This window comes from Pantherophis guttatus, chromosome 4 (genome assembly GCF_059756535.1).
Source record: "Pantherophis guttatus breed Tessera chromosome 4, ASM5975653v1, whole genome shotgun sequence".
In the NCBI taxonomy this organism is placed as follows: Eukaryota; Metazoa; Chordata; class Lepidosauria; order Squamata; family Colubridae; genus Pantherophis; species Pantherophis guttatus.
The window spans coordinates 29,574,343-29,588,408 of NC_142066.1; the positions used below are offsets into that span (position 1 = coordinate 29,574,343).

General features: G+C 40.3%; 1 pseudogene; it reads right to left on the reverse strand.

The window, feature by feature from the left end:
• Positions 1–7,561: 7,561 nt before the first annotated feature.
• On the reverse strand, positions 7,562–11,282 carry LOC148113943 (uncharacterized; annotated as a pseudogene).
• Positions 11,283–14,066: the final 2,784 nt, after the last annotated feature.

Below are 14,066 nucleotides of genomic sequence, written 5' to 3' on the forward strand. Positions count from 1 at the left end.
CACTTCTTATTCAAGAAGTTCTGACTGGATAGTGGGTAATGGAAGGATTTATATTCCTTGCAGACAGCTGGTCATTTGTATTCTTTTAGAGAGTTGTTGAGGCCACCTGGAGATTTATCTGAGTCCTCAGGGTCACTTGAGTAGCGCAAATGGCTGCAGAGCCTTCTTGGCTGCAGGATCTTTTCTGTCCTGTGACCCTTCACTGTGGAAGACAGGCACAGGCTGTTGGGAATAAGTCTGTGTTGTGTGCATCTCAAATTGAAGTGCAAATAGTTCCTGTAGTCTGCAGTTTTTCTGGAAATCCATTCATACTCCCACACCATTCGAAGGGTGTTCATTGCAAAGTGCATAGCTAAAATATAAATCCTTCCATTCCCCACCATATAGTCAGACCTGAAGAAGCTTCTTGGATGAGAAGCAAAACGTCTTCAAAGAAAAAACAAAGTCCAGTTGCCTCCTGAAAAAGCCCCTTTAGGACGACTATGACCTGGATGACTGAGAATCTCCATAGACTTTTGGCCTGGATGATTGAATCTTCATTTACATCAATAATGAATGGGGGCTGAATGAATGTGGCTGGTGTACAAAGTGAGCAATCAGTGTACATGAAGTCAGATTGAGAGTGAACTGAGAATATCGAGATTGGTTGAGAGGATATGGTATCTTAAGAGTGAATAGGTCAAGAGGAAGGGGACAACTAAGAAAGTTGTTAGTGGATGAAGTTGGTAAGATCCTTAAAAGGACAGACAGCAAAAGGCAATGTATGGAGCAGGGTATGGGTATGGTGAAAGCAAGAATGATTTGCAAGAATAGAAAGAAATGGAGTATAGTGAATAGTCCTAGTAAAAAATAAATTTAATTATATTTACTTTTCTCATCTGATGTCATAATATGCAAGTAGTCATTGAGATATGACCGTTCACTTAATGAAGCTGTGTGTGCCTTCATTTCAAAGTCATTTGCTCTTATAGCCGACCACACGAATACTGCAGTGACTTGATCTCTCCACTCCCATTCCGCCCTTCTGGGACCCTGCAAGTGCTTGTTCCCCTTATGCCCATCACTGATACCACACTTTCTGAAGATCTCCAAACCTGTTGCAGAAGAAGGGCGTGGCAGCAACACAGAAGCAGCTGCCATTTTGTCCTGTCCACTTGGAGGGGAAGGGGGGAGAGGGAAGAACAAAATGGCAGGTGCAGGACAAACTGGTCCGTTTTGCTGCCTTAATGCAATCTGCACAGTGCTTCAGAAGCTTTCAGAAGCTTTCTGTACAGTTGTGCAGATCTTATTAAAGCAGTAAAATGGAGTGGTTTGTTCCTGGGCCACATGGCAGCAAGCCAAAAGCAAGTGCCATTTTGTTCTGTCTGGGGGGGGGGGAGACAAAATGATGACTGTGGGACAAACCTCTATTTTGTTGCTTTAACAAGATTGCCCAGTTTTGCAGAAAGATTCTGAAAGCTGCTGAAAGCTTCTGCAGCACTGTGCAGATTGCAATAAGACAGCAAAACGGACCAGTTTGTCCCTTGACCGCATGGTGCATTCCAGGAGCGGCTGTGATACCAGAATGCAATTGCTGGAAATATGGGGTCCTCTTCCAGAATCGCACCATGTGGCTAAGGGACAAAGTGACCCAGGGAGATACAGAAAGGGGGAGACAGAGTGACAGAGAGATACAGAGAGAGAGGGAGAGGGGAGGGAGGGAGGGAGGGAGGGGAGAGAGAGAGATATGTCAAAAGGATTTTGTAGTTCCCAGTGTTTTTTAACAACTGGTTCTCTGCCCTAATAACCGGCTGGGTAAGCGTGGCTGGGAGGGTGGTTGTCATGTGACTGGTGGAAGTGAGTGACTGGCTCCCGGTGTTTTCTTTTCTGTGGGAAACAGGTCCAAATGGCTCTTTGAGTATTTAAGATTGCAGACTGCTGGACTAGAAGACCTCCAAGGTCCCTTCCAATTCTATTATTCTGTTATTTAAGTAACAAATAAATTAAATGGTTTATAAATGCTCATAGAGTTTTTTTCACTGAACACTGGAGAAACTCAATTACAGCTGATATATGAAACATCTACTAGCCAGCATTGCGTAGGTTAATTGTTCCATATCAGTAACAAGCAACTTTTCTATCATTAGAAACTGTTTTTTTTTAAGTGAAGAGCATGCCTCTTTTAGCCTCTAAAGGCATAGACCTGGGTGAGGAGTGTTGCAAAATTCAAGCTGGTAGCTATGGCACATCAGTGTTACAGGCGTGTAAAAAGGGGGACAGAATTTTAATCTGGGAACCATAGACACCATCTTGCCTTTTTTTTTTAATGTCCCACACAGATGTCCATGCTCTTAGCCTATTTGAAGCTTTAATGTGAAATGTTATTTATTTGAAAGATCAGTGCTAAATCATGCCTCTGCCCACGGAATTTGCTTTCAGTGGCATGGTGTCCAGAGTGTCTGGAAGATTATTGAAAAATGGTTCAGAAGATATAGAGAGGTTAGAGGATGGGCTCTCCCAATTAAAAATCTGATTGTTCCAGAGAATGGTTTCAGGGAAGACTATGTCTAACATACAGGTAGTCCTTGTTTAGTGACTCCCTTGTACAGCGATCATCTGCAATTACAATGGTGATAAAAATTTTATGGCCAATCTTCACATTCACAATCGTCACAGATCTCTAAAGCAATGGAAAACTCAAGTAAGATCATAAGCACAATTACGGTTTTATTTAACAACTGTTTCACTTAACAACCTAGTTGCTGGTTCCAGTTTCAACAAGGACTAAATATATATAGACTGCCAACATCCAGATGAGCACTAGGTGGCAGCAAGGAGTATGACTTTTCTGTATCTCATTGCTACCATCCATTGGTCATCTGAATTTTAACAGTGCCTTTTTTGTAGCTTTGCAGAGGATGCTGCTGACCCAGCTGGAAGGCAGTATAACCCAACTGTTCTTGCTATTAATTGTTCGGTTTGCAGTTTTAAAAGAGATATTCAAAAAGAATTGTACCACATGTATTTTTAGGGAAGCCTCCCTACTGGTCATTGGCTGAATCCCTTGCTAGATCGTTTCTAAAAATAGCTGGAGAGACCTTTATGTGTGCAATTAAAAAAAGATGCAGCTGGCGACAATCTTAAATTTGGTCTCATGGCTGCCTTAGTTGGGAGAAAAATAATATTCTGAAAAGCTCTCAATGTAGTTCAGGGGAAATAAACCTTATTTATGTTATATTTGTAAATTTCTTCAATCATCCTGGACTAGATTGAGAGTATCAAAAATTTAAATTTTTTTATACTCTGATCATTTTTTCCCTTTAAAATCTTCTTAATTATATAAAGATCAGCAGGCTCTAATCAAAACCTAACTAGCAAAAGGGTAACCTAATGACGCAATGTGTGCTACTAAAAGGAAGAATTTCTGGATAAATATTTTTATGCTATTGCACATATCTGAGCAATACAGTTATACAGATATTTTATTATGCAAATTGTTTAGAAACAGAACAACTCATTTTAAAAGAAAATCATCTTGTATATTTTTACTTTTCGGTTCTTTTCTGCAGAAGCCACCAACCTTCTTTTCATGGTCCCCAGAGGCCCCTGTCCATTTCTTCAGAAAAATCAAGAGCACCAAAACATATTTTGGATGAGTTCTGGATTAACCCTTATTCTACCAGGCTACAGGTCCTAGGTCTTCATTTTAAAAGATCATACATGTTCTTCCACTTTTGAATAAAACACCACAAGCCCTTGTAGACCCATATTTAATAGATCAGGGGTGTCGTCATGTTGTCATGTGACGTATCACGACTTTTCTCCCCTTTGCTAAAATGGGGGTAGGCATGACCAGTGCGTGATGCATCTGGCCCAGGGGCTGCAAGTTTGACACCCCTATGATAGATCAGATATATGGGTCCAAGAGTGTCCAATCGTGGTGAGAAATGAGCCTTGTTTTACTCTATTCCAGCCAATGAAGTCACAATTATGATAGCCAATTGTGAAAGATGTTAGTCATACAGGTTGGGAAAGAGAAAATGTCTGGCCCATTTTCCTACCAGTTTTTACACCACTCTCTAAAAACAGATTATTGCTCAGAGAAATCCTGAATTTTAGTGTTTTAGGAACAGAAGATTGCAATCTTGTCAGGAGATATGTTATTTAATGCAAACTTTCAACCATAAACTACCACTCAATTATAATCTGTAAAATTCAACTTGCTAATGTAAAAAAAGTAAATAACATTTTCCCATATTACATAGAAAGTTTAGAATATTGGAGTGTGATTTTATGATGGGTCTGATGACTGCTGTAAAATGATGTATTCTGGTCACATTCTATGTGCTCTTTATATAGAAAAGCTGAAAAAACAGATTAGGAAATGCTATATTTACTAATATTTTCTGTTTTAAATTATACATAAAATGGTAGACATGTTCTATATTTGGAAAAACATCCAATCAAGAATAATTAACATGTGAAAGCATGGGAAAATCTGTCTCAGTACTTCAAAGAAGTATAAAACTGGTGATTATAATAGTTCTTCAAATTCAGAAAATGAGACCGAATAGAGAAATTTTATGGGGCAAAAATGAATATTTTGAGTCTTGCTTCTCTCCCCTTCCCCCAACTCCCCGAAAATGGGTGCTTTTTGCATTTGCCCCAGTAGAGGACACAGACCAGAATTAAGAATGACATTTTTTGTAGTTTAACTTACAAAAATACTTTTTCACTGTACAATTTCACCTGTCAGCTTCTTTCAAAGAAACAAAAATGATGTCACATGCCTTAGTGTTCAATAACTTATATTGTAGCTCCTATTGGACTATGTATATTTCTTAGTTTTATACAGTAGATATGCTGTTATACATACATCATTTATAAGGCCAAAATATTTCTTTCTTCGCCCTCAAAATAATTGCATTTATTTCAACGATCCTTAAATCTTTTTCTTTCTTTTTTTAGTCCCCAATTTTCTGATGTTGTGTAACTCTATTAAAGGTGAAATTTAGGCCATGATTTACTTATTACTCCCCGAGATGAAATACCTTGGGAAGTCCTTGGTGCTTTTTGAGCTTGGTTGTTTTCCAGCAGACATTTCATTAGCAGACTAGGTAACTTTTAGTTCATAACTGAGCTACATATATTCTCTTCTATGAAATTCCTTGGAATGTCATGTGGAATTTGTATAGCTTTCTTGATAGGATTGCCGTCCAGTATTTTATTCATACAATTGATAGAACAATTTATTTATTTATTTATTTATTTATTTATTTATTTATTTATTTATTTATTTATTTTATGGGATACTATACATGGACTAGCGATATAAATTAACACTTCAGCTAGATTAGTACAACCCAATAAAATATAAATGTCAAAACAATTATGTTCAAATATTGATGTCTAGGGCTAGGCCAACTAACCACTGAAGCGCAGCGTTGTTTAAATTTAAAAAATCAGTTATCAGACTGGTATATGCCTTCACCTCAAGATCTACAGTTTGACGTGAGACCCCACAGTCATACTGAGAGAAAGATACTATGCCCCAATTTTACAGAGAGTCCCGGCAGACACCATATGAGGTACAATTGTCTGTTACTGATTTGGTAGTTCAGTACCAAACTTTTTTGGTACTTTTTTGTGGGGTCATTTATATGACTTCCTATAACTGGATGTCCAGCAATCTATTTGGCTTTTCATTGGGAATTGATGTTAAAGTTGTTGGGCAGATGTTGTGTAAGTGCCAGTGGCATTGGATTTGAGTCTTCCTGCTGATAAATGAGGAAGGCTGGCATGCACCGGTAGGAGTGAGTTGTTCATAAGATGGAGCAATATAAATGGTGCAAATACAAAACAATTTGAATGTGTAGGTGGTCCTTTGCTTATGATCACAATTGGGACCAGAATTTCTGTTGTTAAGAAAAGCTCTGTTAAGTGAGTCATATGCAATTTTACGATCTTTTTTTGCCATGGTTGTTAAGTGAATCACTGCAATTGTTAAGTGAATCTGGCTTCCCTTATTGACTTTGCTTGTCGAGAGCCAGTTGGGAAGATTGGAAATGGCGACTGCATGACTCCAGGATGTTGTATCTGTTGTAAATATATGCTGGTTGCCAAATGCCTGAATTTTGATCACGTAACCATGGGAATGCTGCAATGGTCATAAGTGCAACGACTGCTTGTAAGTCACTTTTTCAGTGTTGTTGTAATTTCGAAAGGTCGCTCAATGAATGGTTGTAAGTCAAAGATTACCTGTAACGCCATTAACTGGGTTGGATTAGTTTAGTATTTGAAAAGAAGCCTCATAGCTATTTGTTAGAGCAGGAAGCTGAAGAAGATCCTGGAAGAAAGCATTTACAGAACTCTTCTGTTTCTGCTGTCAAGAATTGACAATATTTATATAGTTATCAGAAGCTGAATTCAACTAGAAGGTGTCTGTCTTTTTATTTTTATTTTTTAGCCCCAGATCTAAGAATTCCATAAATTATAGTGCAAAATTCTTAGATTTGCTATTAGGTGCTCAAGCATTTTGGCTGGGTTCATACCTGATGCTAATGCATAAGGTATTTATTTTATTTTAGTAAGAACAATGAGTCTGCTTACAGGAAGGAAATTCAAGGGCTGACATTGTGGTGTAAAGAAAATAATCTCACACTTAACACCAAAAAAACTAAAAAACTTATAATTGACTTCAGGAGGAAGAGAGATGTACATTTACCATTGTACATAAATGGTGAGGAGGTGGAGAGGGGTGGGTAGTTTTAAATTTCTGGGCATTTATATTTCGGAGGACCTCTCATGGACTATGAATATTAATATGCTTGTGAAGAAGGCACTGTACTTCCTGAGAATGCTCAGGAAGATAAATCTATCTCAGCATTTACTTCTGTCCTACTATTGCAGCACCATTGAGCGTGTCCTGATATACGGCATTCTTGCATGGTATGGAAGCAGCTCTGTAGCGGACAAAAAGGCTCTACAGAGAATCATTAAAACTGCCCAGAATATAATCGGGCTCCAGCTACCATCCCTGGACGACATCTTTGAATCTGAGGAAGTTGTATAACATTCTCAGAGACTCTTCCCATCCTGCTTACAATCTTTTTGGTCTGTTGCCTTCTGGCAGAAGATACAGAACAATTAAAACTCAGACCACACATTTTCTGAATAGTTTTTATCCCAGAGCTATAACTGCACTCAACAATGAACTAAAGGGCCACCATCAGTGAGCTATTGGACAGCATTACTTGGTCTGTTGTGTGGGTGTTTGCGTGGTTTAGGGGTGGGGAATTTGTGGTGAGTAGGGGGGTTTTGGGGGATTGTTATGTGTGTTGGACCTGGTCTTTGGGTGTTAAGTGAATTTTGTTGTATGGGTATACTGTGTATACACGTACAATGACAATAAAGTTGTTGTTGTTGTTGTTGTTGTTGTTGTTGTTGTTGTTGTTATTATTATTATTATTATTATTATTATTATTATTATTATTATTTCCACAAAATGACAATATACACAGCAGATGAGATAACCATGCTGGATTTCGTATCCCAAATCACTAGTCGAACACTTCCCAAGCGTTTAGGACTGCGTGATGTATCGGTGGATTATGCGAGCAGATTCCAGTAAGGTGGCTTTCTGCAGCTGACCAGTTGTGATCTTGTCAGCGCCAATTATTTTTAAAAGCTTCCCTAGATCTTTCGGCACAGCAACCAGTGTGCCGAGTACCACTGGAACCACCTGCACTGGTTTATGCCAGAGTCTCTGCAATTTGATTCTCAAGTTCTGATATCTGGTGACTTTTTCAAGTTGTTTCTCATCAATTCTGCTGTCACCAGGTATGGCAATATCGACGATCCATACTTTTTTCTTCTCCACAATCGTGATATCCGGGGTATTGTGTTCCAAAACTTTGTCAGTCTGTATTCGGAAGTCTCATAGTAGTTTTGCATACTCATTTTCGACCACTATTTCAGGCTTATGATCCCACCAGTTCTTTGCTACAGGCAGATGGTAGTTGTGACACAAGTTCCAGTGGACCATCTGAGCGCCTGTGTTATGATGTTGTTTGTAATCAGTCTGAGCTATTGTCTTGCAACCAGTCAGTATATGATCAATTGTTTCATCCGTTTCTTTGCAGAGTCTGCATTTGGGGTCATCAGCAGATTTTTCTATTCTGGTTTTGATTACATTCGTTCTAATGGCTTGTTCCTGGGCTGCAAGAATCAAGCCTTCTGTTTCTTTCTTCAGTGTTCTGTTGGTCAGCCATAACCAGGTCTTTTCCTTATCTACTTTTCCTTGGATCTTCTCAAGGAACTGTCCATGCAGTGCTTTTTTACACCAGCTGTCAGCCTGAGTTTGCATCATTGTTTTCCTATATTGAGTCTTGGTTTGCTTCACTTTGAGCAGCTTCCTCTTGTTGACCTCCATCAAAGCTGGTTCAACATTGTCTTTCACATAATCTACCAGAGCATGCTTCTCTTCTTCGACTACCTGCTTCACTTGCAGAAGTCCTCTGCCGCCTGCTTTTCTGGGGAAATATAGCCTGTCGACATCACTACACCGGTTCAGCGCATAGTGTATGGTCATCAGTTTTCTTGTTTTCCTATCCAGGCTGTCTAGCTCTGCCTGTGTCCAGTTTACGATCCCAGTTGTATATCTGATGACGGGTATGGCCCAGGTGTTTATGGCCTTGATAGTGTTACCGCCATTCAGTTTGCTTTTTAGAAGTTTCCTGACCCTTTGCGGGTATTCTTTGCTGACCACATTTTTCACTTGCCCGTGCTTAATATTGTCCAGCTGCAATGGATGCCCAGGTATTTGTAGGCTTCAGGTTGTGGCACTTGATGGTTTGTCCATTGGGCATTTCAATTCCATCACTTTCTATGATCTTCCCTTTCTTTAGTGCCACTGCGGCGCATTTGTCCAGGCTGAACTCCATGCTGATATCAGTGCTAAAAATTCGCACTGTATTGGTCAGTGACTGGATTTCAATTTCTGATTTTCCGTATAACTTCAAGTCATCCATGTACAACAGGTGAGAGATTTTCTGCGAATTTTTAGCAGTTTGCTAACCCAGGTTAGTTTTCTGTAAAACTGTTGACAGAGGGGTCATGGTGATGATGAACAGCAGACAAAGAATCACCCTGGAAAATCCCTCTTTTAATGTTGACCAGTCCGTAGCTTTTAAAAAAATTATTACTATTACTATTATTATTATTATTATTATTATTATTATTATTATTATTTAATCTTTAGTGAGATTCACAGCCTTAGAGGCTGGTTAATAGCTCAGCAGCTCGAGTCCTAACCAAGGACCTAGGAACTGTTAAGGTATCATTGGAGGATGTAAGCTGTTCGAGTAAAGTGGTTTTTTGTAGAGTCAAAATGTTCAAGTCCGGTAAATTTAGAATTTCTAAATAGCGGGGTAGCCCTTTGGGTATTGCTCCAAGGGCTCCAATTACAATCAGGTGCTCAACTTCAATTTGCAAGTCCAGGTACTTTATGATTTTTTCTTGCTGAGATGTTTTCTTCGCTAGTCCAGATTTTTCGCTTTTTGGATTTTTCTTCCAGTAGCTTGTCAGCTCCATGCCCTGGTTGCCTAGCAGAGGGAGCTGAGTCCTATAACTCATTTTATGTAGAATGCCCAGGAGCCATAGCATCCAATGGAACCCTTGTTAATTTGGGCGACGGTTCAGCCAGCATAAATTTCATTTTTTTCGTATTCACCATGTTTGAATGGGTTGTGGAGCAAATTTTGTCTGGCCCTTCACCTAAGATCTGTCTGATATGGTTGCACCTATTCCGCATAGCCCTTAGGAACACTAGAGCACGCAAGCCCCTCCACCATGACAAGGTAGAGCTCCTCGTAGGGATTATTATTGTTGTTGTTGTTGTTGTTGTTGTTGTTGTTGTTATTATTATTATTATTATTATTATTATTAGTTAATCTTTAGTGAGATTCACAGCCTTTGAGGCTGGTTAATAGCTCAGCAGCTCGAGTCCTAACCAAGGACCTAGGAACTGTTAAGGTATCGTCGGAGGATGTAAGCTGTTCCGAGTAAGGTGGTTTTTTGTAGAGTCAAAATGTTCAAGTCCGGCAATTTTAGAATTTCTAAATAGCGGGGTAGCCCTTTGGGTATTGCTCCAAGGGCTCCAATTACAATCTGGATAACACACGATTTCTTTTTCCACAGTCGCTCAACTTCAATTTGTAAGTCCCGGTACTTGGTGATTTTTTCTTGCTGCTTATCTTCAATTCGTGCATCACCAGGTATTGCAATGTCAATGAACCATACTTTTTTCTTTTCAACTATTGTTATGTCAGGTGTGTTGTGGACCAAGTGCCTGTCAGTCTGAATCCTAAAGTCCCACAAGATCTTGAGTTTCTCATTCTCTAAAACTTTCTCAACCTGATGTTCCCAGTGGTTTTTGCTGTACTCAAATCCAAACTTCTGGCACAATTTCCAGTGAATGATTTTAGCAACACGGTCATGGCGTTGTAGGTAGTCAGTTTGTGAAATTTTGCTGCACCCACTGATCAGGTGGTCGACTGTCTCTTCTTTTTCATTGCAGAGGCGGCATTTGCTGTTGGTGGTAACATGTTGAATTTTTGCCCTCATACAGTTTGTGGCTAGGGCTTGTTCTTGAGCTGCCAAAATAAAGCTTTCTGTTTCTTTTTTCAGTACTCCTGATCTTAACCAGTTCCAAGTTAGTTTCTGGTCAGCTTTGCCTTCAATACTTTTCAAGTATTGGCCATGCAGAGCTTTGTGTTTCCAATTTTCAGCTCGCTGCTCAATTACTTCTTTCTTATATTCTGCTTTTGTTTTAGTTGTCTTTAAAAGGCCTCCTTTATTTACTTCCTTAATCATTGGTTCTTCACTTTTCTGGATGTAATCATTCAAGCTGCGTTTTTCTTCTTCCACAGTCTGCTTTACTTGTAGGAGTCCTCGACCACCCTCTGCTCTTGGTAAATATAATCGGTCAACATCACTTTTAGGGTGCAAGGCATGATTCATTGTCATAAGCTTCCTTGTTTTTCTGTCCAAATTGTCTAACTCCATCTGGGTCCAGTCAATTATTCCTGCAGAGTATCTAATCACAGGTATAGCCCAGGTATTTATGGCTTTTATGATGTTTCCTCCACTCAATTTGGACATTAATATCTTACGAATTCGTCGAATGTATTTGGCTGAAGTTAATTCCTTGACTTTATTATGCATTAAGTCAGAGGCTTCTAAAATCCCCAAGTACTTGTAGCCTTCTTCTGATTTTACTGCCTTTATCATTTCTTCATTCTCTAGTTCTATTCCATCCTCTTCTATGATCTTGCCTGCTTTGGTTGCTATTGTTGCACATTTGTCAATTCCAAACTGCATACCAATGTCTTGGCTGAATTCTTTTGTGTTTTCAATTAATAAATTCAGTTCAGCTTTTGTTTTACCAAACAGCTTCAAATCATCCATGTACATCAAGTGCGAGATTTCCAGTCCTTTCTTTGCAAGTTCGTATCCACAGTTCATCTTCTTCAAAATGATTGTCAGTGGTAGCATTGAGAATATAAAAAGTAGGGGTGAAAGGGAATCGCCCTGGAAAATGCCTCATTTAATTTCAACTTCACCCAGTTCTTCTTCATTAGCCATAAGTTTTGTTTTCCAGAGGTTCATTGAAGATTCCATGAATTTTTGTATGTTGCTGCTGATGCCTAATATTTCCAGGCATTTCTTGATCCAGCTATGGGGAACTGAATCAAATGCTTTCTTATAGTCTATCCAAGCCATGAACAGGTTGGTTCGTCTTTTCTTTGAGTTCTTTAGGATTAGCTTGTCGATCAGCAATTGATCTTTTGTTCCTCTTGAGTTTTTGCAGCATCCTTTCTGTTCTACAGGAAGCAAGTTATTTCTTTCCAGGTATCCATAGATTTGGTTTGCAATGATACCAGTAAGAAGCTTGTATGTTGTTGGCAAGCAGGTGATTGGCCTATAGTTTCCAGGGTCCTTTCCTTTTTCTTTATCTTTTTGGATCAAAAATGTTCTTCCAGTTGTCATCCATCCATCATTTTCAGGTGTTTTTAGGATCTGGTTCATCTGGGTTGCCAATCTTTTGTGCAGACTTGTAAGTGCCTTTAACCAGAAGCCATGCAGCTCATCCGGTCCAGGTGCACTCCAGTTCTTCACTTTTCTTGACTGTCTTTGCACCATTGCTTTTGTTGTTGTTGTTGTTGTTGTTGTTATTATTATTATTATTATTATTATTATTATTATTATTATTATTATTTGTAATAACTCACTTATTCTGATGTACGGACCACAGTTCACAATGTAACTTTCTTTCTCTGACCTTAAGCCATGCACCCTGGGCAACAGGGTTGCTTAAAATCATTGTCTCTTTGGCTTACCCTTCTTTCCGGGTATATTCGGTTCACTGCCTTTTCCTCCTCCCAGTCTTTGTCATTTTCAGAGACCTCAGTGGCCAATCGGGCACCCAGTGGGTGTGATGCACTCTGCTGGTCTTTTGGATGTTGTCGGTGGAATTATCAGATGCTTCTGCAGCTCTTGCTTCCTCAACCACATCTTTGAAGGTGGCTACGCCCCGAATCAGCAGCTTCTTCTGTAGGGTCAGGTCCCTCATCCCCAAGATGAGTCTATCTTTCATCATCTCCTCCAGATTGATGAATTCACACAATTTCTCGCAATTTGGCCACAAAATCACTGATGGTCTCACCCTCTCTTTGCCGCCGGTGGTAAAATTCGTTTCGACTCACCATTGGATTGCTGTTGGGGCATAATGGTCCCTTGGGATATTCTTCAGCATGGACCAGATCATCAATTTGATGTCTGCCAGTGATGCGAGGGTCTGAACCATCTTGTAAATTTTTGGGCCACAGTAGGTGAGGAAGAGGGCTCTTTTTCTGTTGTCTGGGTGGTCTTGGTTGTTGCTGGCTTCCAGGAACATTTGGAATCGTCCCATATAGGTGTACTATTCCTCCGTCTGTGGGTCATAGATAGCCGGTGCAGCAGAGGCTTGGCTGGTCATCTTTTTTGGGGGGTTGTTTGCCAGACAAGATTGTTCCTTCCTAGAAGATGGCGGCGGATGCCACGAGGTGAAGGTCAATACTCTTTGTCCCCTTTCTTGTCCTCTTCAAAAATCCCACCTTCGTCGCCAGTGTTAGATAGGGGGTGTGAATAGAAGAGGCAGGATGCCATAGTCTGTTCAGCACTTTATTTCCAGCCACTATCAGGAGCAAGAGTGACAGCAGGCTGCCGAGCTCTCTTTTTAAAGAGCCCGGCAGTCTTGCTGGCCACTTACAGCAGTTTATTTTTCTCACCGCTAGATTAGCCAATCAGTGACGGGCATACAAATGGATGCTCTGTACGTCCATACGTAACACATCTTCAGAAATCCTGGGCTTTGCGATTTTCAGTGATGGCCCCACCTTGAGAACAGCTTACCCTAGGACAGTGATGGCGAACCTTTTAGAGACCGAGTGCCCAAACTGCAACCAAAAACCCACTTATTTATCAAAAATTGCCAACACGGAAATTTAACCGGGAAAAGGAGTAGAGCAGGGCAACCAAGCATAGAAGCAATGTGTTAGTCACTTTGCTGAGGGATCATAGAAATGATTAATTGCCATTATTATGTGTCAACTTGGGAGCACATCGCCCATAATAGTCAGAATAATAGAGTTGGAAGAGATCTTGGAGGTTTTCTAGTCCAACCCTTTCTCAGGCAGGAAACCCTGTGGCAGGGGTCTGCAACTTAAACACTCAAAGAGCCATTTGGACCCATTTCCCACAGAAAAGAAAACACTGGGAGCCACAAAACCTGGGTAGGCATGGCCAACTCGATATCACTCACTGACCGCTGGCCGGGAGGGACACGCGAGCCAAATATTTGGAGCGGTGCTCGGTGGAGTTTGCAAGCAGAGGATTAGGGAGGGAGACCCTGGCCTGTTTTGTTCGCTTCAGTGCAGTTTGGGAACGCATAAGGTGGAGGAAATCCATGCCTCTCATGTTCAACCCTCAAAGACTTCTTTGGGGTGACTGGGGAGGGAGGGTGAGGGGCGGGACCAGCCAGTGGTGGG